General features: G+C 38.4%; 1 protein-coding gene across 7 annotated transcripts in view; it reads right to left on the minus strand.

The window, feature by feature from the left end:
- Nucleotides 1-23178, minus strand: part of RAPGEF2 (Rap guanine nucleotide exchange factor 2) — a 185085-nt gene that overhangs the window by 143518 nt on the left and 18389 nt on the right. Inside the window, exon 1 of one of the 7 annotated variants that reach the window (XM_054296000.1) lies at nucleotides 5834-6114. The exons of the other annotated variants lie outside the window; for them this stretch is intronic. The gene's annotated coding sequence lies outside the window, so the exon portion shown is untranslated. Of the gene's footprint in view, nucleotides 1-5833; nucleotides 6115-23178 lie in introns of those variants that run through there. 7 annotated transcript variants of the gene reach the window in all.

Raw genomic sequence — 23178 nt, forward strand, 5'->3', positions numbered from 1 at the left:
GTGTGAAAAGCCCATGTGCCCTTTAGGGAACCAGCTGATGATTCCAGCCAGTTCAGGCTCAACATGATATCCTTTACTGTATCATGGGGCTGCTGAAGGTGCTCAGCATTTGGGGGAACGGTCACAACTGTGAGGGCACAGGACAGGACAATGCCACTGTAAGAAAGCCTACAGCTTTCCTCATTTTGTGCTTTCTGGAATTAATTTTCTGGAGTTACTTCAAGGATATTAAGTGTTTGGGGAATTAACTACGTCATTTTGATGTTTTAAACAGTGGAACAAAGGACTTTCTGAGAAGCAGGGTTGTACAATAGATGCTCAGGCATTTCTCCTTCTGAAGCTTTGGCAATAGCTGATCACCTTGTGGCATTGGTATGGTCTCACTTGGTAACTGGGAATGCATCTAAGGCCAACTGGTCTTAGATAAATTGTGCTGTAAGTGATTTAGAATTTCCAAGGGACAGAGGAAGAGAAACAAATACTGCATTCAATGTTGATCCAGAGACATAACCAAAGAAATAAGCACAAGGCACAGTAATAACTAATGGAGTTGCAGCACATCTGATTTCAGAAACTTTTCAGAAGCCTTTTATAATTGTCTTCTTCATTCACTTATGTCTACGAAGTCTTGGGAAAAAAAAAAAAAAAACTTTTGCAGAAGAAACTTGACTGAAATTATAAAGGTTTATCAGCAAATAAAACCTGAGCTTAAGCTTAATTTTAAATGCTGTCAAGAAAAAAAAATTGAGTACTATGCTAACAGCCTTACAGGAACTGATGAAACCTGCAAACCTGATCCAAAAAAGTCAGAACATAATTCAGAGAAATGAGATAATAAGAGCTGAAGCTCCTAGCAAACCAGTCCTTCAAAGGTACATATCAAAAAAGTGAATTAAGTGAATCTTTCATTACAAGATATTTATTCTTTTGATTGAAGAAAAGAAGACTTTTGTACACACCCTGCATATATCTCAGTTTTTGTCTTTTGGACTTATGAATCCACTAGCTAGTTTCAAACTTTTTTTGACAGCATGGAAAATTTACAATAGAGAGAAAAAATGAAGAAATTCAAATAAACTGGAAGGAACAACCTTAGAGGATGAGAATCACAAGGAAGGCACAAGTTGGGAACATCAAATACTTGAAAACAAAATATTTACACAGATTCTTAAACTCACAGACTAACTCTTTAAATATTAATAAACCCAAACCTGTAAAGTACTTCATACCAACACAAATGACCTGAAACAAAAGATCAGCTTTTCCAGGCTTTCTAAATTAAAGTTAATATTTAATACAGAGTTTTCCTTGGTCCAGTAACTGAAAGTGAGTTCTATGTTAGCAAATCAGAGCATCCTACTTGCTTTCAAGCTATGATTATACTTCTGTATGTTACAAATAAAAGGTGACCTCAAGAAAAATGAAGCTTTGCTAATTTTGAAGTAAACACAGCTTATCAAAATTTTCAGATCTTATTTAAAAGCCACGCTTAGATCTGTGATAGGTAACATTTTGCCCAACAAAAAGGAAAGGACTAGCCCAAGCTCTCACTGTTGGCGCTCATGGCAAGCTGGCAGAGGGCTCAGGCAGGGAGAAGCTGGAGAAGCTGGAGCGGTTGGCAATGGAAGACCAGGAAGTCAGTATCTGGCTGTCTGACAAGACAATTTTCTGGCTGTAATCTCATTCTCTTAAGCAAATTAAAAGAACAAAAAATGTTCTCATTGCCCTTCTGGTTAACAGTATTTCATTCACTTGAACAGCCTGCCGTTTGAATCCTTAATACTACTATTACCAAAAATAAGTTTTATTTCAGACCTCAAGCCAGCAGAAGAAAGTCTCAGAATTCCCTCACAACACTGAGATGGCTCACATAAGTCCAGCTTCACTCCCAGAAAGTGCTTTGTTGTGAGTGCGTGCTTTATTGAAAACAACAACAGGCAACACATATGGAAAAAGGGTTACGGCCGCACCATTTACACAATGAACACAATAACCCTGACCAAGCTGCAGCACACAACACTTTTCTTCTAGTCTCTATTCAGTTGATACTAAAAAGCACCCTAAATTAGTCTGAAGCAATTGTAAAATGCTGAAAATTCAATAATTGGAAGCAATAGTCTTGCAACAAAACATACACAAGATTTCCAAACAAGAAGTATCCTACTGCCCCGGTATCAACACTTTTCTCCAGAACACTGTATTAATAAAGGGCACGAAGAGGCAAATCAATAAAGCCCTTTTGGTAAGTATAAGCTCTCAGAAGGAAGAGACCATGTGATTGTCTGAACTCCCAGGCACCGTTCAGCAAGGATCACGTTGCTGCAGAAACACATTCTGACATTATTACAGTTCCTGATTTAGCCTCGCCGTGGCTCACAGTTTACAAGCAACCAGAGTGACGTGTCAGAAGATGCAGTGCAGTGCCTGCACTTTTCGAAAGAAGTCTACATTTTTTTCTTTTAATATCTCCTACATGAACATTTCAACACCAAATCCCACAGTTAATATGGTTTTAGAAGGTTCTGCCCCAGGTCAGCATCTTGAAAAAAAACACTTAGATATTTATAAGCTTTTTATGCAACGTGAAAAGCAAATGTAACCAAATAATACATCTGGTTGTTTCCTACTTCACCGTTTCAACACCAGAAAAAAAACAGTAACTGTTTTGAGACCAAGCACAAAGATGTCCTAATTACTGAAAATCCCTCAACAAACCTAAGCAGCAGAGCAAGATTAATAGTCACAAGACTCAGAGATTAATCTATTTACCAAAGAATCTGTGCAACAAAGCAGTCTAATACTAAGATTACTGAAGCTAGATTTTCAACAAGATAAGGGTCAAGAGACCTAAACACTGCAAAACATCTCCCTAATAATGACTTCTTATAGAACTAAAAATACATTCCAGAAGAAAAAGATATTACCTTGATAACTTCCATTTAATATGTCTAACTCAACAAGCAAAATGCTCTAGATTAATTAAATCAAGAGCCAAAATTACTATAAAGACATTACAATGTAGGTCAAGTAACAAGCTGACCAGTGAAATAAGTCCTTTGTTTTTAATTACCTTTAAAGTACAAGAATGGATGCCAAAGGCAAAAAAAAAAAATTTAAAAAAAGGCCTTACCCAACTGCCACCCTCCTACCCATAAAAAAAAAATCCCTCTGTGTTGGAACAGCATAACCACACTAAACAGCGTAACCAATCAGCAAAATAATATTTTCTTTTTTAAAAATTATCTATTCAATATATTCCACAATTCAGACATGAGATTCCCTTCCAAAAGCATTTGTAACTGCTTTATAAGGAAAGAAAAACAACCAGTGCTAGACCTAGAACACAAATTTACCAAGCTTAAAAAACATATAAATACATAAAAATAAAATTAAGGTAACATTAATTTTTTTTAATAGGCTGATCAAGTCAGCTGGACCAAGAGAAGGCTCTGAGGTACCCAGACTGGATGATTGCCTGCAAGCAAGCATCACATATCAGGCTTCCAAATCCCTGTTCAATGAAAGGTGGTACAGTGAAATTCCATAACCCAGAACCTGGAACAAGACATTTCAAACTGGAAATTTCAAGGGCTACTGGAGTTTTTGTTAGGTAGATTGTTTAAAAACATTCAGCCATCTGATGAAAGAACTCAGCAAAATTTTATCGCTTACACCAGGACAGATGACTTTCAAAAGACAAACTGGCTGTCAGCTACATGTATGCTGTAGAAGACACCGGAGTTCCTGTATGTTGGTTGATCTTTCCATACTTAATTATTTAGTCAGAGACTTCCACCTGCACAGATTTTAAAGGTATGTGCTCTAAAAAAAGAGCATTTCAGAAAAAAGACCTTAAACCAACCTAGAACTGTTGCCACTTGAGTTTGCACTAAAGAAATAAATGCTCACTTCGAATGCTCCTATCATCCTATAGCTACATTTACCAATTTATATTTTTTTAATTTGCACAGCATGAACTGGATGAGAATCACCTTTCAGCTCCTAAGAGCCTGTGCTGCACGAGGGGAACACACTGCACTGAGCTGCATTCTGTGCTGCACAGGCTGCGCTGGCACCGCTCAACACCTGACTGAAACGGGACAGAAAAAGATCCCCTGCTGCTCACCCACAGACTGCCAGGGACCTGCAATGAAGCTCAGACACCTTCCTCAGCCTGGGAGAGCTCTCCCATAAAGACAGAAATCATTCCTTCCATCTAGGGCATCCAACAGAGGGGAAAAATGATGATGAGACAGAAGGTTTAACAATCCATTCCAGCTCCCAAATTCCATGCTGCACATTGAGAGGTCAGCCAGCTGGTCCCAGAGGAGCATTTCCTAGCTGAAAACTACCACCAGACAGTGCCACCCACTCCCCACTGTCATCTTGTCAACTGCCTGCCCCAATGACCTGGTGAGGACTGGACAGAGGCACCTGATGTCAGCACCCCTGGAATTTTCCCTACAAACTGAACTTATTCAATGCTCAGACCCCAGTCATCAGAAATTGTAGGCCTGTGGAAATTGGTATTTTTAATGAGCCAAATGCTAAATACGATATAAGAATCCATGAGCAAACTCAAGGCTATCCTACGACTGTAAGCACTGATAACTTCTCCATTTACACCTAGCTCAAGAACCAGCTGCACAAGCCACATCTTCCATTTCTTTTGGTGTTAAACAATTATTTTTAATAGTGCTTTTACAGTAGGCCTTCATTTTCTCACAGTCTAATTAACCAGGAGACATAAAAACAATAGGTCGTCTTGCATGCAAAGACAGAGGATGCAGCTGCTTCCACCTATAAATAAGATGTTGTTGTATCAGATGTGACTGCTATTGTTTCAGCAGTCCATTGGTTACATAAGAAGATTAGAAGTAAGGGTCAAGGTGTATTTTTTCCTTTCTTTGAATTGACAGGACCACTATCTCAAAAGAAAAAAAAAAAAAGGAAAACAAAAGACATGAAAAAAAACCACCCAACCCAAAAAGGTGAACAGAAGAGAAATGCAATAGCTTATACAAGTCTCATATTTTCCAGGTTCTTGGCATAAGACAAACCTGAGCTGTAACGACAGAAAACACTGAACAGTGGAACTAGTTTTGTATTTTAATAATAATTTATGTGATTACAGAGCTGTCACATACTGCACATCCACTGATACTTTAAAAACACCTGTGGGAAAATGCAGATCTGAGCTTTCCTTAAGATTTTTGTAGTTAATGGCCTGTCTGTACGTATTGACTTGTATTTAAATCATACCTCAGATTTTCAAGAAGAAGCATAGAACAAAAGCTTGTATTACTCATTAACTGAGATGGCAGCTTAGGAACATGAGTTTAGGATGGGTTTAACATATATCACACCCCAATCCAATCCATGGGTACCCAGTACTTTAAGCTCACTCGTGAGTGATGAAAAGAACAGAGGAGACAAAAATGGGGAAGCACAAGAAAATACAAATGCTTTCAATACTGCTTTGTGAAACTGCGTCTCAGGAAGAGAAGCATGGATCCCAGGGTCATGAACAGTAGAAGATTCACAAAGTAAGAAGGGGAAAAAAGAAAGAAACACTTCCTACCCTTATCAGATAATAGAACTTCACTGATCCATTCCCAAAGATTTCCTCTCTGATGTACCTTTTTCTTGCAATGACACCAATTATATTAAGCCATACCACCCCCTAATCCAAATTAGCACTATCGTAAATTAAACTGCATTAGAAATACTCAGACATTTCATCAGTACCTTTACTTTACAAAAGTACAATACAAGCTTTTCCTGACAAAAGTGCATTAAAGTACCAGCGCTGCACTGGCTATAGCACACTCACCACTGGGATTTGGCTGCTCCATGGGTTACCCTGAAGCTGTTGGTGACAGAAGACAGTTCTGCTTTGGAAGAACAGCAACACTCCTTAAAAAGCTTGTTCACCTTACCAAGATGTCTTCTAGCTCCCTCTTCCCAGCAGCTCCTACAGGAGGGGTGTGCCCCAAACCTCCAGAGAAACCTCACCCCTCAGACAAAAACATTTCCATCTTTCATAATGCTTCTAGAACACACACTCACAGGCAAATTCCAATCTGGCTCCAAATTCAGGGACACCTGAGCTGAAAAATGCTGCACCTTCCCACACAGCCTCAATTTAAGATATACATGATGTATCTTCCTTTATGTATATAAGGAAGACAGATAAATACAGATATTCCTCACAAGCTGTACACAACCTTTGGTGGTTTTTCTGTACTAAGCTTCATACCACTGTGGCAAATTTGAATTAAGTTTTGGGTTTTCTTCATGGACTTGAATGACAGGCAAGCCTTCAGAAACATGGTGGGGGCAGCAGGAAAAAAAATTAACTAAATATAGGGTTAGGGAGAAGAATTTTCAAAAGCACTTGAGGCAGAAACAAGTGTTGCAGTCAGAATGAAAACTAAGCAATTCTGAGTAAAAAGCACAATCCAACAGACCCAGAATGTGCTCAAAATTTAGTGAATTCATCATAAATATAGGAAAAACAACTCTGAGCACAATTCTGTTTTGCTTTTTAATCTCTAAAGTTTACATGTCTTAGGTTGTAAGAAACTTTCTCTTTTGTGCTTGCTAGTAGGAAACCCCTATTTTTACATTCAAAAGTTCCAGAAGCCTCCAGCATTAATTAGTGACTGTGTTTAGCAGAAAAATGTGATTTCCATCAACAGTAACAAAGTGACATCGGTATTCCCTGAGTGCTTTACACTATTCTTCAGATAACTGACTTGCTTTTTTTTATTAAAGAAAAGCATTAAGGGCTGCTGACAGCAAGTTGTGCTGCCTGCACACACACTCACACCTCCGACAGAAGTTCACAGAAAGGAACAAGCCCAGACTCAAAACTGAAGTCTGAACCAATTCACACAGCCACAGATTACTGATGATCTACTGCCCTTTTAGTCATGTCTAAAACCCTTTGGAAAATCCTTTTAGTGCTGAATCACACAATCTACAAACGTCTGGAGCTATCATAAAAAAAGGTACCATTTGAAAATAGGTCACTCACTGGCTTTTAAGTCACTCACTGGCTTTTAAGGGCAAACTCTATGCACATCATACAACTCAATTATTTAAGTTCTCACATCATTTTTCAGAAAGGAGTATAATTTTCCAATTCTTCTTGGAAAAAATAACATTGGAGTATCAATTTTCATAGCTTGCATATACATCAGTAGTATACAGAAGCTATACAAGCTCATCAGCTGGACAGCTTGTTGTCAAACATTAACTTTTACAACAAGGTATTAAGAGTCTTTACATCATAAAGTTATCTTGACATAATATTTACTTGCCACTAATATTTTTCCTGAAAAAAGTATTCTTATTTTTGGAAAACACCCTGGACAAGGTTTCACAAGTGCGCTTTTAAATAATGTTGTTTGCTTGTTTTCCAACTGCCCACGGCACACATTTCACCATTTTAAAAAGATGCTATGGTCAACAAAGAACACTACAACACTCATGAAGCATCATCCACCATAAAATAATAAAGAGGTATATTTCTGGTTTCAGACTAAATTGACAGAAGTTGTATTAGACCAAAGGAAAAAAATATTATTGCTTTAGCATATGCTCAAAGCACAGCAATAGTATGGTGGGTCCACTTTAACCGAATACCAGAGAAGGTATTGCAGCACCAAATTCATAATCTGAATTAGGTACAGCATGACTGAACTGAGTATCTACAAGTCCTTTTGTAAGACTGCTCCCTGTAAAAAGGCCATGCAACATTCTCATTAGAAAGAAATATTTCAGGCTGTCCAAATTTATAGCTGCCAGGTGACTTCTGGGCAGATTTTAACGTAGGCATTTCTTGTGTTCCAGTATAAAGCAACTCCTCCTCCTCCAATTTTGGTTTTTTCCCTACTCCAACCACTACAAGCATAAAATAGGCAAAGCCATATATCGTGTACGCTGAGGTTGCTTTGTTATGTATGAGCTGCTGCCAAAAGAAAGCAGAGCTGTAATAGCCACTTAAAATAGAGAGCATAATTGGAGCAAGTCAGCTGCAGCACAAACACAAAGGCACGGGGGTAAAAGGAAGCACCTTCCTTACTGCATAAGGAAATATCACCTCCTTCCCAGCAAAACAAGCTCTGTGCAAGAACAGCTACGGCAGTACAAGCCCTCTGAGCACTTCCACCACAGGAAAGACAGGATTATGAAAGATCATGAACTATACTGTTCTCCCTGCCTTTTTATTTCCCAAAGGTATCACAGTACCAGCAAATTAAAGGAGCAATTCCTTCCTCCTCTCCTCTGCACAGCTCCCAACCCCCATGGACTTGCTACACAAATGTTTACATAGCCTTTTGCATTTATATATTTTGATTGATTCTGCTTTAGAAAAAGTCCCATACTACTTCATTGTCTCACAAATGGCACAAACATTTAAGGTCAAATTCACTTTGTGCTTGTATTTGGGATTTGAATGCTGAAATGGTGCAGACTATACAGATTATTACCAGCCCTACAACCTTTCACTGGATTTGTGCTCAATGAATAAGCAATTGCAATTTCTATATTTTGTGTACAGTTATCATGCTGCACATTGAATAGTTATCATCTCTTAAGATGAAAATGAAAACTTGCTATTCCAGAATGAGAACAAAACAATGCATATTTCTTTTCTTGTCTATGAATTTTTAATTTTTTTTTTCTTTGAGCTGAATAGGCATTATCTTCTGAAGGGACTTTTGTAGACCTTGAAATTTAAATTTTCCCACTCATCTTCTACAAGACAGACTTGCAAGTGCAAAATGTTGGGATTTAAGGCTTACTGTTATTTTGCAGGGGGGCACACTCTGAGAATTGGTTTGACAGAGGTGTTTAATATCCTCCATAAAAAGGAAATCTTCTTGCTCAACTAATTCAAGGTTTTGCACTCAACCTAGAATCCCAAGATCAGAGACACTACATTCATTTTACTAAATGAAATTAGTTTCATTATCTTCACTATTAAGTGCTTGAACATTCTTCAATTTCTTTAAGAATAACCATAATTTTATCAAGCCACTCTTATATTGTTGTTCTTTTTATAATTACCAGATGAATTGGGAAAAAAGTTACTAAGCCATTTTACACAAAATTGAATACTTGTGTGAACAAGTCTACACTTCTCTCCTTATCTGGCATCACCAATACTTAGCCTACAGCATTTGCTTTGGCTATGACAGCTATATGACAGCTTCTTTGTATGTTCCAGGTAACAATAGTTTTGAAAAAAACACTGACAGAATCAAGGCAGCCTGCTCAAAAATTTGATTTACAAACACCCAAGGCATACACAGATCCAAATTGATCATTTATTTATCCCTCAGAAGAAAGGAAGGCATATACTGGAGACCAAGAACAAAATGAGACACGTGGCTTTCACATCCCTATTTTGGCAAAACCTCTTTACTTTCAGCCATCACGGGTTTACATCCATTTGCAGGCGTTTCAGTGCTCAGACATTACCAATGCAGTTTCAGAACTCATTCTGCTACACCGGTGTCTTAAAAGAGTGATGACAAATCTTTACTACCTTCCCACACTCCCAAGAACTCATCTCCTCTCTTTCTTTGCATAAGCAGCACCATAACAGCAGCCAGTTCGTCACCTGGATGTGACAGAAACTAGTATCATCATATATCAAATGGAGCTGAAAATTGCAAAGCAAACTAAACATCCAAAGCTTCTTCAAGCACCTTAGTAGACAGTAAAGAAAGAACCATAGAATGGTTTGCAGATGAAAGAGACCTTAATATCTAGTTCCAACACTTCCAGGGATGGGGCACCCATAACTTCTCTGGCAACCTGTTTCAGTGCCTCACCACCCTTGGAGTAAAGTATTTTTTCCTAATATCTAAACCTACTCTCAGTTTGAAGTCATTCCCCCTTGTCTTGTCACTACATGCTCTTGCAAGTCCTCTCCGATTTTTTTGGTAGGCTCTCTTCAAGTACTGGAAGGCAGCAACCAGGTCACCTGAAGTCCTCTTTTCCAAGCTGAACAGGCTCAATTTTCTCAGCCCTTCCTCACAGAAGAGGAGCACCATCCCTCTGATCAACTTGGTGGCCTCATCTGGACCCACTCCAACAGTTCCATGTCCTTCCTGCGCTGGGCCCCCAGAGCTGGATGCAGGGTTCCAGGTGGGGTCTTGCCAGAGCAGAGGGGCAGAATCCCTCCCTCCCCTGCTGCCCAGGCTGTTTTGGATGCAGCCCAGGACACGTGTGGCTTTCTGGGCTGTGAGTTCACATGGCTGGCTCATGCCCAGCCCCTCAGCCACCAGCACCCCCAAGTCCTTCTGGGCAGGGCTGTTCCTGACCTGTCCATCCCCAGCCTGATGATACTGGGGATTTCCCCAACCCAGATGCAGCACCTTTGTCTTGTTAAACCTCACAGTGTTCCCATGGGCCCACTTCTTGAGCTGATCCAGGTCCCTCTGGATGGCATCCCATCCTTCAGGTGTGCCAAGTGCATCACTCAGCTCAGTGTCATCTGCAAATCTGCTGAGGGTGCAGCAGGGCTGTTCCAAAATGTTTAATGGGAGATAAGATATCATCTTATTTATATCTTTACTAATAGCCATGAACAAAACACCGCACTGGATGATATGAGAGGTAAAACAACAGCCACTAGGAGGGAAAAAAAAAGATATGGAAGGGTAAACAACCAGATGCAAAAGACACAAGGGACAAAGGCCGATGTTCTAAATCTGGGGGGCTGATCAAGCCCAAGTTCACCCATGCCTGGGGCTTCCAGTGGGTCTGTCAAGTGATGGGCACATACACACAGGGCACAGAGCCCCTGCAGTAGCTTCACTGACACATGGCACATAAGGAAACAGCCTTGTCAACTATTATTATAATATACAACAATATAGGGGTTTTCACTAAATGTAGAGGTCACAGAGAAAATAAAAGTCACTACAACACATAGGCAACAATATACCCAAACTCACATTTTTAGTTACGCTTGGTTATGGGGTTTTGTTGCTTTTTTAGACAGGATCCAGAAAGACAGATGGTTCTGACAAACACCACACAGAACACCATTACCACTGTAGTGCCACATGGAATACTTGTAAATATGGAGAACATAACAAAGAAACACAGAAACCAAATATTTAGTTAAAAGGGAATACAGCAAAGTAGTACAGAAAGGTATCACTGTAATCTTTCCATTATAAAACTTTTTTCCAAATTATGCCTATGACAAATGAAAGCATTTCAAAAACCAGTCATACATGATGAAAAAGCATTTATGAACTAATTAAAAAAAAAACTTGCTTACTATTTGATAACATGACAGTTTTGAGAGCACATAATGTAGCCATGAGAGAACTAAATACTATGATAACAGCAAAACCACTTGAGCCTTTCTACAAATTGCTCTCAAGATGTAATCTAGCCATTTCCTTCACATTAATTCAAAACCAGGAGAGCTGCAGAAAAGAGTCTGCTCTGCAACAGAGTATTCCCAAAACACCAGCTATGGTAAAACACAGGAGAGGTAACAGGCAATTGCAGCTCTCTAGAAATAAAGTTAACTAGAATATACACAAGGCTATTAAAAGACAAAGCTGACCCAGTAACACAAGCACCACTGCAATGGGAATTTGGAAAGGAATACAAACAGTTTAGGAAATACTCTGCTGCACAGCAGTCTGACACAGCAAAAGATGGATTCAGTCACCCAGTGGCCTCTTTTATTTCAGTCCTAAAAAAAGCTCAAGTGTATCATGTAGAAAAACAAAAAAATTTTTTTCTCATTTTATTAATAAACCAGTGTATTAGTTGAAGCCCACCACATGATTTTTGATTGCTTAGATTTGGTAATATTTATACTTCAAATTCTATATACAAACCATTATCATTTATACATGCTCACCTACATACACAATTCCTAAATACTTGTAACTTCAGCAACAAGATCAAAATTCTGTATATATTCTTCATTCTGCTTTTAATAAAGGTTACATAAACCTTTCTCTCAAGGACAGAAACAAGGAGAAACTTTTAAAAGAATGAAATTGCATGGAGTTAAATTTGTTTTCTAGAAGTAGTAAATATATCTGCCTTCTCCTAATTTGTTGTCCATGAGGAATCAGTAACGTACCAGCCATCTGCTCTTTATGAGAAAACACCTGTAGGGGATGGTACAATGGCTTGCATCATTGGGCTACAGCTACTTTAACTATTTATTACCTCAATAATTAGAATGGCTGGCTTTTAAGATTATGGTTATCCTTGCCATAAAATAAAAAGGAACAAAGAGAGCATGTGACCAAGCACAAGCATTCTACCAAGTCAAAGAGCAGTAAGCACAGTGTATTCAACTATTTGTAGTATTGGGAAGATTTGTTTAAAGAACAAAAAGGGAAAAGAAAAAAATAAAATCACAAAAAAAACTATGACTGAAATACTAGCAAGGTTTTTTTTCCATTCCAACTCAACTTCCCCGCCTACTTTAGAAGAGCAATTTGTCAGCAGAATAGAGGGAAATTAAGTCATTCATTTCCTGCTATTAGTACTATTAGCAGGCAGAATGGTGCCCTGCCTTGCTCAGGGGAGTTTAATAGGTAAAGGTTTATACTGCATACTTTACTGTTTGGAATAGCAACATGGTTTAAGAGACCAGGTAGGAAGTTTGCACAACTCACCGAGGGTAATGCTTCTGCTGCTCAGTGCTATCACTCACTCCTCTCCAGCCCTGCCCCGTGTCTGTCCCAAGCTAAGCTGCTTGTTTTCAGCTTCAGAAACAGGGCATGTAGATGAGCGAGTAACAGACACCGGGGATTACACTCAGGTGTCAATCTGACAATTATGAAGTCAATACTACTAAGGAGAGAGGTATCCCCTGTTCCTCATTCTTCAGTACCAGCCCAGGCAGGGTAATTGGTTTCAGGATTCTCAAACCAGTAAGTTGAGTTCCCTTGGATCTATCTCTGCCATCTCAGCTCTGGCACACATCCTCCCCTATTATCCTTCCTACCTTTCGGCACCATAACGAGGAGGAGGAAGGTGACATGATTAACCATAGATCATTTTCTTCCATGAGGTGAAACAGAAATTGTAGCTCTTGCATACCTCTAAGACAGAGTCCTTTTTCAGCCTGCACCCACACCCTGAATGCCATGAGTTACAAATAGGTGAATGAACCCTTCTTGCCATTAAAGCTTTCAAAACACCCCACCATAATAAACATGCCTACCTCATGTTGTCAGCAAGAACAGAGCTGCACACACTGCAGCGACTACGGAATTAAAACAGCTGAAAACAGAAGCAAAAACTTCACTGTGTGCAGTAGAGCAATCAACATTGAACCTAATGTAAGTGGGGTTTTTCCACTTCCACTTAATTTCTATTACAAGATTTTTCTCACAAGCATATTTTAGGTTTAAAATGCCCTTTTTTCCCCCACTGTTCATCAGTTGCCTGTGTCAAAATTCATTCTGTGTGCCAAGCATATTTTTCTCCTCTTGCAACTCTGAACTGACACCAGTTCTGCAAGACATTTAATATAAAAGGCCACTCACATTTGTGAAAGCAGTTTAAAAGTTGGAATTAAATTGGACAAAAACTTTGACCAGAATTTTGAGAAAATAAATAAGGGCAAGCAACATTTCAGAGGGTGTAATTAAAGCTTCATCTTCTGGAGAGCAACAATTTTGGATTTCTCAGAAACCCCATGCAGCAATAACTTATTGCTCAATTTGGGTGGCACAAAGTATTGTTTCTCCCACTTTCCCTCCTCCTCCCACCAGCTCTGGGCTATTCAAAATGACTCAGAAGAATTTAGAATGGTGGCAGTTGTGTTAAACTCATGTTTCCTAGCTTAGCATCTTCAGTGTATTAAGCATTAAGCTACATTAAAAAGATGAGAGAGGAATGGATCAGGAGAAGTATCTATACAGGTTCCAATACTGAGAAAAAAATAGGCTGCCCACATAACAACCTTCTGAACAAGTCAAAGAAATATCAATTTGTTCATAAACCTGAGTTAAAATATTACTTAGAAACATTTGTTCAACTACCAGAAAACCAACTTAATATACTTGTATGCCTTTTGATAAACACCTGAGACCACAGAGAAGCAGGGTTGCCTCACAGTAACTCCAGCACCATTCAGCACTCAATAAGCCCATCACAATCAACAAGACAGGAAAATCTTCAACATTTTCTTTGAAGATGAAAGAACTACTTCCCCAATTTATCCTTTAACTTTTTTCCTATTGAATTTATTTGCTGTCAATTAATCTTTTAATGTCCTCTTATTTATAAGAAATGAGTGAAGGGGAAAATCAATTACAGTTAGGAAAATAGCAATTTTATTTCCTCAGCTCTCTAGTTCTCATGCTCCACAGCAGTTATACAGTTTGAAAAACTGCTAAGATATTTGTTCTGTTGAGCTACAAATAGGTTCCTTTGAAAGAAGGAAGGAGCGATGGATCTGTAAATTCCAAGTTCAGTGCCCACAAATGAGACTAGGCAAACAATTACAAACTAGGAACAGCTAATAAAAATAAAGTTATATTTTAAATACTAAGTTGTTAATAAAAGCTCTGTTATAAGCAGAGTCCATAGATCCAAAGTGAGAAATGTAGAACAAATACAATTCAGACTCATTCACTAAGTCCAGACACCAGCTGATCCTGACAAATACAGAGATATTACTAGCTTAAGAATTTTTTTTTTAACTAGAGAACCAAAAAACCAAAACCAAAGCCTGACAGAGCTATCTACATCTGTCAAATGAGGCTAAGAAACAGCTTTTGGTTTTGCTGACGGAATTTGTTTCTGATATACATTCTTTTGCCATCATCCCAGCAACACCCAAACAGGATTTCCTGTATTAAACTCATTTTTCAGCATTAAATAGCACACATAGTGAACCCAGCTCCAAAAATATTGAGATTAAGAACATAGTGCTTATCCCTTGCATAGCTACTGAGTGATGAGTCCCATCACCTGGAATTAGTACTTCTAAAAGAAAAATATTACCCCTTTTTCCCCAGGTTTCACTATGATTGGAAAAATCCAAAATGTTTTTGTTCAGTTCATTTAAAAATAACTCCTGCTACAGGCAAAAGCTCTAAGGGAGAAACCTGTGCTGTTGCACTTTCTGGGAGGCTACTGTTTGGTGGTGTCAACTCCCCAGCTCCACCAGCTGCTGCTTTAGACTTAGGGACAGAATCTACTTAGGGAACTGAATGAGATCATACTTGAACATACTGATTTGGTGTTAGGACAATTTCTATACATCATCTTTGTCTGTTGTGTAAAAGTTGTGATTTGGTGTAGCAAACAAAAGACTACAATTGCTTTATGGAAAGCATAGCTTAAGCTGATTTGGGAAGCGACACCTCTCTCATTATCAAACAATTGCCATTTATTATCTATAACCTTCCTTTGCCACAGCCAAAGATGAATCCTATGCATTTGCACTTCATAAATATAGCAACAGTTGCACCCAGGAGCTGGTCCCACACAGCAGCTGTGCTGTAAAAGTGAATCAGAGAACTCAAGCCCCAAAAAGCTTGCCCACAGCATCAGCTGGCACATCCTCCACAAGCACATGCACAGCGGCTGCCTCTGCAGCACAGCCCTGGCCACCTCGTGCCACCAGCAGCTGGTGAGTCACCTGCTTTGCCATGTCCTCTGCAGCAAACTCTCCTCTCTGTGCAGCAATCTCGTTAGAAACACAGCCTCTGAACATTCTGATTCCATCCATCTCCTTCCCCTTTTTCATTAGTTCTATAAGCCTTTCTTCGTCCACCACTCCCCTCTCTAGGGTTTTCCAAATTCCAGGCCAGAAAACTCACAAGACATCACAACCACCTTTCCCTTCTTTCCTTCCCTCTATTAAACAATGCAAATACAACAGATAAGCATCCACTAAAGTCAATCCTCACTCCACCTCCTTTAATTTCAAACTCAGGATGAGGATGTTTAGGGACACCTTACCAGGACCATCAGCTAGATTACAGCAACCATTGAAATTTAGAGGGTGAAGGCAAGCAAAGGGTTACAAGGAGAAGGTGAGAAGGAAAACAGTTCTAAGTGAGACTGAATAGGAGCTAGACAAGCCCTTGAAGGCTGCCTTCAGGAAGGGTTATAGAGCAGCGCAACTATCTTTGGCAGGAACTCGTTCAAGGGAGAAGGGAATTAGTGGTCATTTTTGGTTTACTCTGTAGAAATTAATTTTCCTTCATCCATGCTCTTCCAACAGCCCTGCCAGAAACTCACACAGTGTAAAAGATACATTTGATACAGTGCCATGTATTGTTACAAGTGTTTGTTTCACCTTTCCTCTTACTACACAACAACACAAACCAACAATTTTCCAACACTCTGGGATTCCAGGGCCATCCTAATACCTCATAACAAACCTGTGCCCATCCCAACACTACAGTCAGCTTTTCAGTTTCCGGTTTACATCTTTTGCCAGCACTCATATCACCCCAGTCTTCCTCAATCATGATGGCTATTGGGTAATCCTCTTTGGTAATTAATTTAGTAATCTTCTTCGGTAATTATTTGGACTGTCTATTTTTGGGGGAAAAGCAAAGTTTTGTTGTTTGAAAAAATTACACAATTTGAGCAAAGATGAAGCCATAAGACTGGACATAAACATACCCTAAAATAAGTTATAGCTTCTAGAATATCCATACTTCTGTAACGAGCTGCATTTTGTCTGAGCACACAGAAGTCCCTGACTGTTGGGTTTTTCCCACAAAAACCCAACATATGGGTTGATGTGACCCATGACAGGACACACATGCATCATTTTCACTTGTTTTCAGGGAGAAAACACTATAAGAAAATGTCTTCCATTAAATTATTCTCCATCTGGCATTTAGATTGTATAGCATTCTGAGGCTTAAAGGACAGACTAAAAGACCCATTCTTCTTGAAAGATAGGTCTTTCCTGCTAAAAAATGGAAGAGTTCCCATCTGCAAATATGTCTCTTCCTGCTTGGCGAACCTCCTCTAAATCTTCAAGAAAACAAAACTGATTTTTTTAAAACGTAGATATCCACTGGGTATTTTTTATATGATCAACAGGATGCATTTTTATTTGGAACTGCACAAAAATATGGGGATGTAGTCACTATTTTTAGACATGACACAGCAACATGGAAATATTTTCATGACAACAAAAGCCAAGAAGTTGAGATATCTGACTAATGACCTTTAATAAACTCTTAAGTCCCCTTGGACAGCGTGCATTACATATGTTATTTTTTGGGGGGCAAAATATCTCACTTTCTCTCTCAGTAAAAAATCATGTATTTATTTTTGCAACATTTTGTATAAAACAAGTCCATGAAATCAAGCTACAGACTTGACACACCTTATGATAAACCCTTGCAGGTCATTGCCCACAGTAGCCACGATGGACTATGGAAGCAGAGGGGAAAAAATACTCCTTAAGGGACAGGTTTTGGGAAAAGAGAAGCTCAGAGGTTAAGGGGACAGATGGCAGATGCCAACAAATATGCATAAAATTTATATATTGTCTATATCTATTATCTATTCAAGAACCTCTATAGCGTTGGAAAGCATCAGAGAAAGGTATATAGCTCCTATCACCAAGTTCAAGCATTACAACATCTCAACTAAAATAACAGAACTGCAAGCTAAATGTATTCACAAGGTCAGAACAAAGAGAGCTATCTTTTTATGCCTCATTTAATTATCCAACAAAAACTGTACACACCCTTTTTCCTAACAATCTTGTGTTTAATGCAGCAGCATAATCACACCACATGGCTCAGGAAGCCTTAGTACAAGTACTTAGCAAAAATTCTTGTTTATTTTTTCAAATTAATTAGCCAGTAAAGGTTTTCAATCAACCTGAAGCTTGTCTACAGAGAAATCGCAAGGGAGTTTATACACTACAATGTATTTTAAATATTTCCAAACATGCACACAAGGAGTATCGAGGTTGTAACACCAAAAATATACTTATAGGATGCAGCATAGCCTTTCCAGTGGAGAAAGACACTGGCACTTCAAGAGTTCTGTTTACCAGGATGGTTCTGCTTAGAAGGTGCTACACCTGGGAAAATGACAGAAGAAGGAAACACATACAACAAAATATTTCAGTTGAAAAAATATATTTTTCAACTATAAAAATTTCAGCTGAGGCTCCTAAAATATTAAACATAGGGAAGGTGCCACAAGAAAGGCCTTTTTTATCAGGTCAGTATCAACAAGGACAGAGCTAAGTCTTTCACTATTGCAGGTTAAGAATTCTTTGTCTGCCACTGAGACTTGTTAACCCGTTATTTAATTACACTCTAATATTAAACATCTACTAATTTTTCTCCCACAATATCACTGTCTAGCTTCTTTACGAGTTGAGGCAATGAAAGTATTACAAAAAAATCCATCTCAAAGAGATTGCTAGGATTGATAACTTTACCATTACTAGGCAGTACCATAAAGATATTATATCCAGTTAATAAGCCCAGAGCACAAGAATATATTTGCATACTTATTTTACAGTGTTTACTTCCTTCCTATTTGCTACACGAGTGAGCTGGCATTACTTCTTGCAATTAAATCCTGCATTTTAAATGACAGCATAAAATTGCATATATTCCACCCAGCACAAGCCAGGCCTCTCCCGAAGCCACAAAGACTGCTTTTCTTCTGTCACTCACTTGTCCAATATGCAAAGCATGGCTGTCAATCAGCTACCATCCCTGACAGCATAATTGCTGAAGAGAACGTGAAAAACATGAGGAGGGCTGGGACCAAAAGAGATACCAGCAACATTCCTCCTTGCACGCTTTAGTACTAATTGAGGATTCTGCTTCATCAAGATTCCTTTCCAGCCACCATTAGAGCAAAACAAGGAGTCCATAGAGGAAGGTTGAGAAGGCCTTTAAAGCCAGCAGTGCCAAATAAGTTTTGGTTGCAGCGCTCCTACTCATTTCAAACAAGCAGCAGCATCATTCACCAATAGATGCCTCATCTTTGAGGAGCTGGTTTGTCTTTACCAACAGCTCCAAGATCCCATTTTCTATCTTCTCACCTGGTCCACACTCCCCTCTCTCAGCCTGAGCATACAAGCAAGTTTTCCTCTCTGAATGCCTAACAAAACTACATCTCACTGAATAAATGACATCTTTCTTCTCATTGCCCTGCTGCCAATTTAGTATTCTATTCGCAAAATTTATTAGAAAAATTCTAAGGTGTCTGTCTCATGTGCAATAATACCATCCCTCATAGCACTCGAGTGAATATTTAAATCCATGGAAGTTCTTTAACAGCTACACAGCAGAGAGGAACTTTCTGAAGTCATGATCTGCACAGATTTCTGCAAATCATGATGCAACAAAAGTGACATTTTTGACTACTGGGAGGCAGTCATTTCTTACAGGACCCAAATGTACCTTTTCTTTTCAGTTTATGCTGACTGGAAGTCCAGCTTGTACCAATGCAAACGTAAAGAAGAAATACTGGTGCATACTAAGCCATTTATTATGTTTTTTTAATAACTCAAACGCCTGTTCCAAATCCCCAATTCAAAATTTCAAAGAAGGAAATAAAAGCAGAGATTCTCTATAGCTATATCCAACTCCAGGCTTTACAACTATTTTAGTATCCATGATCTAGAAAAGCATTTAACATTTTAAAAAATATATTTTGAAAATTTTATAAATATCATTGACTTGCACCTGACTAATTCTCAACCTTGAAAATACCAGCCATTTACTATTTACTGTTAAAATGTTATGTTATCCAAAGAATTTCTGGTCTTCTTACTGAAGGTTATTTATATTCCACTTCCTGAAATGGAAATTCAAATTTTCCTGAGATAAAAATGTTCATGACTCACTGCAGGGGTTTTGCAAGACATCCCTTTAAATCTGAGCAAGTCAGGCGGTCTGGGTAGCTTATATAAATCTGAAGAAAAGCATTTTCTATGGGTTCCACCAACACGCCCATTTCTAGAGCTCTATTTTCAACCCAGCACAACTCATGCTCTGATAGTAATAGCACACAAGCAAAGGATGTTGTCTGAGTAATTTTAAGTGTCGCAAAAATTCAGAAATACAAAAAACCTAGAAATACTAAAAACCCTGATTTAGAAACACTATAGAGTTATCTTCTAGACATAAGGAAGAACTTTTAATTTTTTTTCTATGATGAGGCCAGTGAATGACTGGCACAGGTTGTCCAAAGGAGTGGTAGATGCCCCTTCCCTGGACACATTCCAGGTCAGGTTGGCCAACCTCACCTAGCTGAAAATGGCCTCGCTCTTAGCCTGGCTGGGCCAGATGACCTCTAAAGGTCCCCTCCAACCCAAACTATTACATGTTTTTTTGGGGCTTCAAAAATAAATAAAGAAACAAATAAATACATAAATAACTTTCAGATGGTAATAGAGAGAAAGTGAACTTGCAACACCTCAAAGAAGCAACAGAAGCAATTTTGGTTCATGTCCTCCCTTTCTATTCTGTGGAAACACAAAGAGAATTTAGTAGATAAATTTTTTTGCAGCTCTGTTTAAGCCACAATAAATTAATCCTGATGGCCTCAGTTGCATTTTTAGAAAAACCTTTTGGTAGTATGTTTGCAGCAAATGAAATTTGTAAAAGCGAAACATCTCATAAGCAAACTCCACTAGTTCAGACAACTTAAGAGGCTGCTGTATGACTAAATAAAGTATATTTCTCTGCTTAGCAGAGGGAAGGAATTTCCCCTCCCAACGCCCTAAAGGCTTTTGATGCATTTTTTTCCTTTTTGCAGAAGAAATGATTAATAGCTATGGCTTAAATCCAATGTACAGTTTTGGCAGCTGCTGATGGACTGCTCCATCTACTTGCTGCTCCCTCTTTGCTACACTCAACACGTGCTGTAAAATGCATGCTGTCAAAAGTGCTAAAATGATTCACTTTTAAATGTGGTAAATCTAGATAGTGACTACTTGAAGAAGTTGCCTCTTAACTGCAGGTGGAGAAAACAAACAAATATTTTTCCCGCCAAATTTGGCATGTCAGCTTTCAAAGTATATAAAAAGAACCATCAGGTACAAAAAAGTTGTAACTTTTTCCGCTGCCTACAGAGGAAGCTGTAATTAAACAAATTGCAAACCTTCCTATGAGCAACAACACAGCCATGAAAAACAAGCTCTTGCAACTACTGGAAGTCTATTTTTTGCCTCCACAGTTTACACAAGTAGCATTGTCTTTAAAATTACTGTTTAGCCATGATGGAAAAAGATCTGTTTTCAGATTACCAAAATAAAACTTCTCTCTCGAGTACAGTCTGGAACCAAGAATTAGGAAAAACTTTACTTAAGAGATTTGTGCATTCAAGAACTTTATGCCATGATTTTTCTTTCAATCCCTTGCATGCAATACAGCCTTGCAGAGAACGAGAGCATCCCAAACACAAATACAGATGCTACTCCTAACACTTCCAGAACATTTAAAGCCAAATAAATGCTTGGCTGTCTTAAGATACCAAGGACTAAATACATTTCATTTCCAATAGCAACCAAAGGTTGAGTCTTCGTCAGGTTTTAGAATATGTTCCTGAACAGAAATAAGATAGCCTATAAGCTTTCCTGTAAAAGAACAAATTGGAGATAATGGGCATCTTCAAGTGTTATTTATTTTCTTCATACTTTCAAGTTTTATTGAATGTATTAATTTTTAATGTTGCTCATGTTTTGAAGCAGTGCTAGCAGTGTATCCAATGCCAGCACCAATAATTTCCTTCTGTTTTCTTTTAGTTTGCCTGGTTTTAAGTAAAGAATTAAAAAAGTAATTATTCCATGTAAGGACATTTCATTGAAATTGGAAGTTCTTGCTTGTTTTAATTGACATTAGCAATGTTAATTTCAACTTCAATTTGGAAAAATTGGCAGTTTTTAAGCAACAAAAAATGTATTTAAATCCTTTAAACTTGTATTTGCAGGTCCTATATTTTCAATGTAAGTGGGACAAAAACATTAACTAGCTCTCCATTTTCTCTCTACAAGCACTGTTTGGTAGCCAAGCATAAATGTATAGAAAGGTTGTTTCTCTTATTAATTCACTAAACTATGTCTGTTCTCCCCACAGGAAAATTTTATCCTCCTCCTCAAACCATACAATCCCCTTACAAAAACAGCACTTCTTTTTGAAAGACATGCCAGACCAGTAAAATCAGAAATAATACCACAACAGGCCCAGTCAACCCATGCTCCCGCTCATCCTCCTGAAATACACTCAGTGTTCCAAGCCCTACTTTGAAGTCAGCCTGCCTAATGGTTTCATACAGCAATATTTACCACCTTAGCATTCTTCCCTCACCCTTTCTGTCCTCCAAACATGGTTTGTAGTGAGTTGCACCATGTTTTTGTAATCTATTGGAAAGTTATAAGACTGTTTCCCACATGAATAGCAGCATAGTGAGATGAGACATACCTATTGACACCATAGACATCCAAAAATTAGCTTAATTAGCTAAGTCATTTAATTAGCCATTAATTAGCTTAACAGTCCTTAATAAATTGGTGAAGTAATACTTGTACAGAAAGAGAGCAAGGAGACTACAAACACTCCACTACATTTTATTAAAATGAAAGCTGTTATTATCACACCTACACTCTCTCTCCAGGCAGGTCTATAAAAGTAACAGCCTGCAAAGCAGACAAACCTGACACAAGTGGAGACATTTGCAAAAGCTGCTTTGCCAGCACAGCTACGTCTCTTCTCAGAACAAAATGAGTATTTGGTGATATGACATGATCTGAAGAATTTTTTACTCGTGGGAAAACTGATCAGAGCATAAGCTAGACTGGTGCCATTATACAGGAGAGCATCACTGACATTCCTCTTCCTTCTGAGCATCTCAGTCCAGACATGAGAAACTCCCACAACCTACTGCAGGCAATTTATCTATGACATTACAGCCTATTAAATCAGCACATGAACAGCTTTGCCACTACAGTTAATTTAAATCATGGAGATGCTCAAATCCAATTACATTTAAAGCATATTTCTACCTGAATCTGAATGAAAACAACAAATAGTGGAGAGAAAAAAAAAAAAGAAGAAATAAGCTGAAAACCTGATAATACTGAAAAAGCTGTTCACACAATTTTTGGCAATAAAAGATATTCACATACTTCCTTCTGCAAGTAAAAATTAATAAGTT

This window comes from Melozone crissalis, unplaced genomic scaffold, assembly GCF_028551555.1.
Source record: "Melozone crissalis strain CALT ecotype California unplaced genomic scaffold, PUWL_Pcris_2 ptg000006l_1, whole genome shotgun sequence".
Lineage (NCBI taxonomy): Eukaryota > Metazoa > Chordata > Aves > Passeriformes > Passerellidae > Melozone > Melozone crissalis.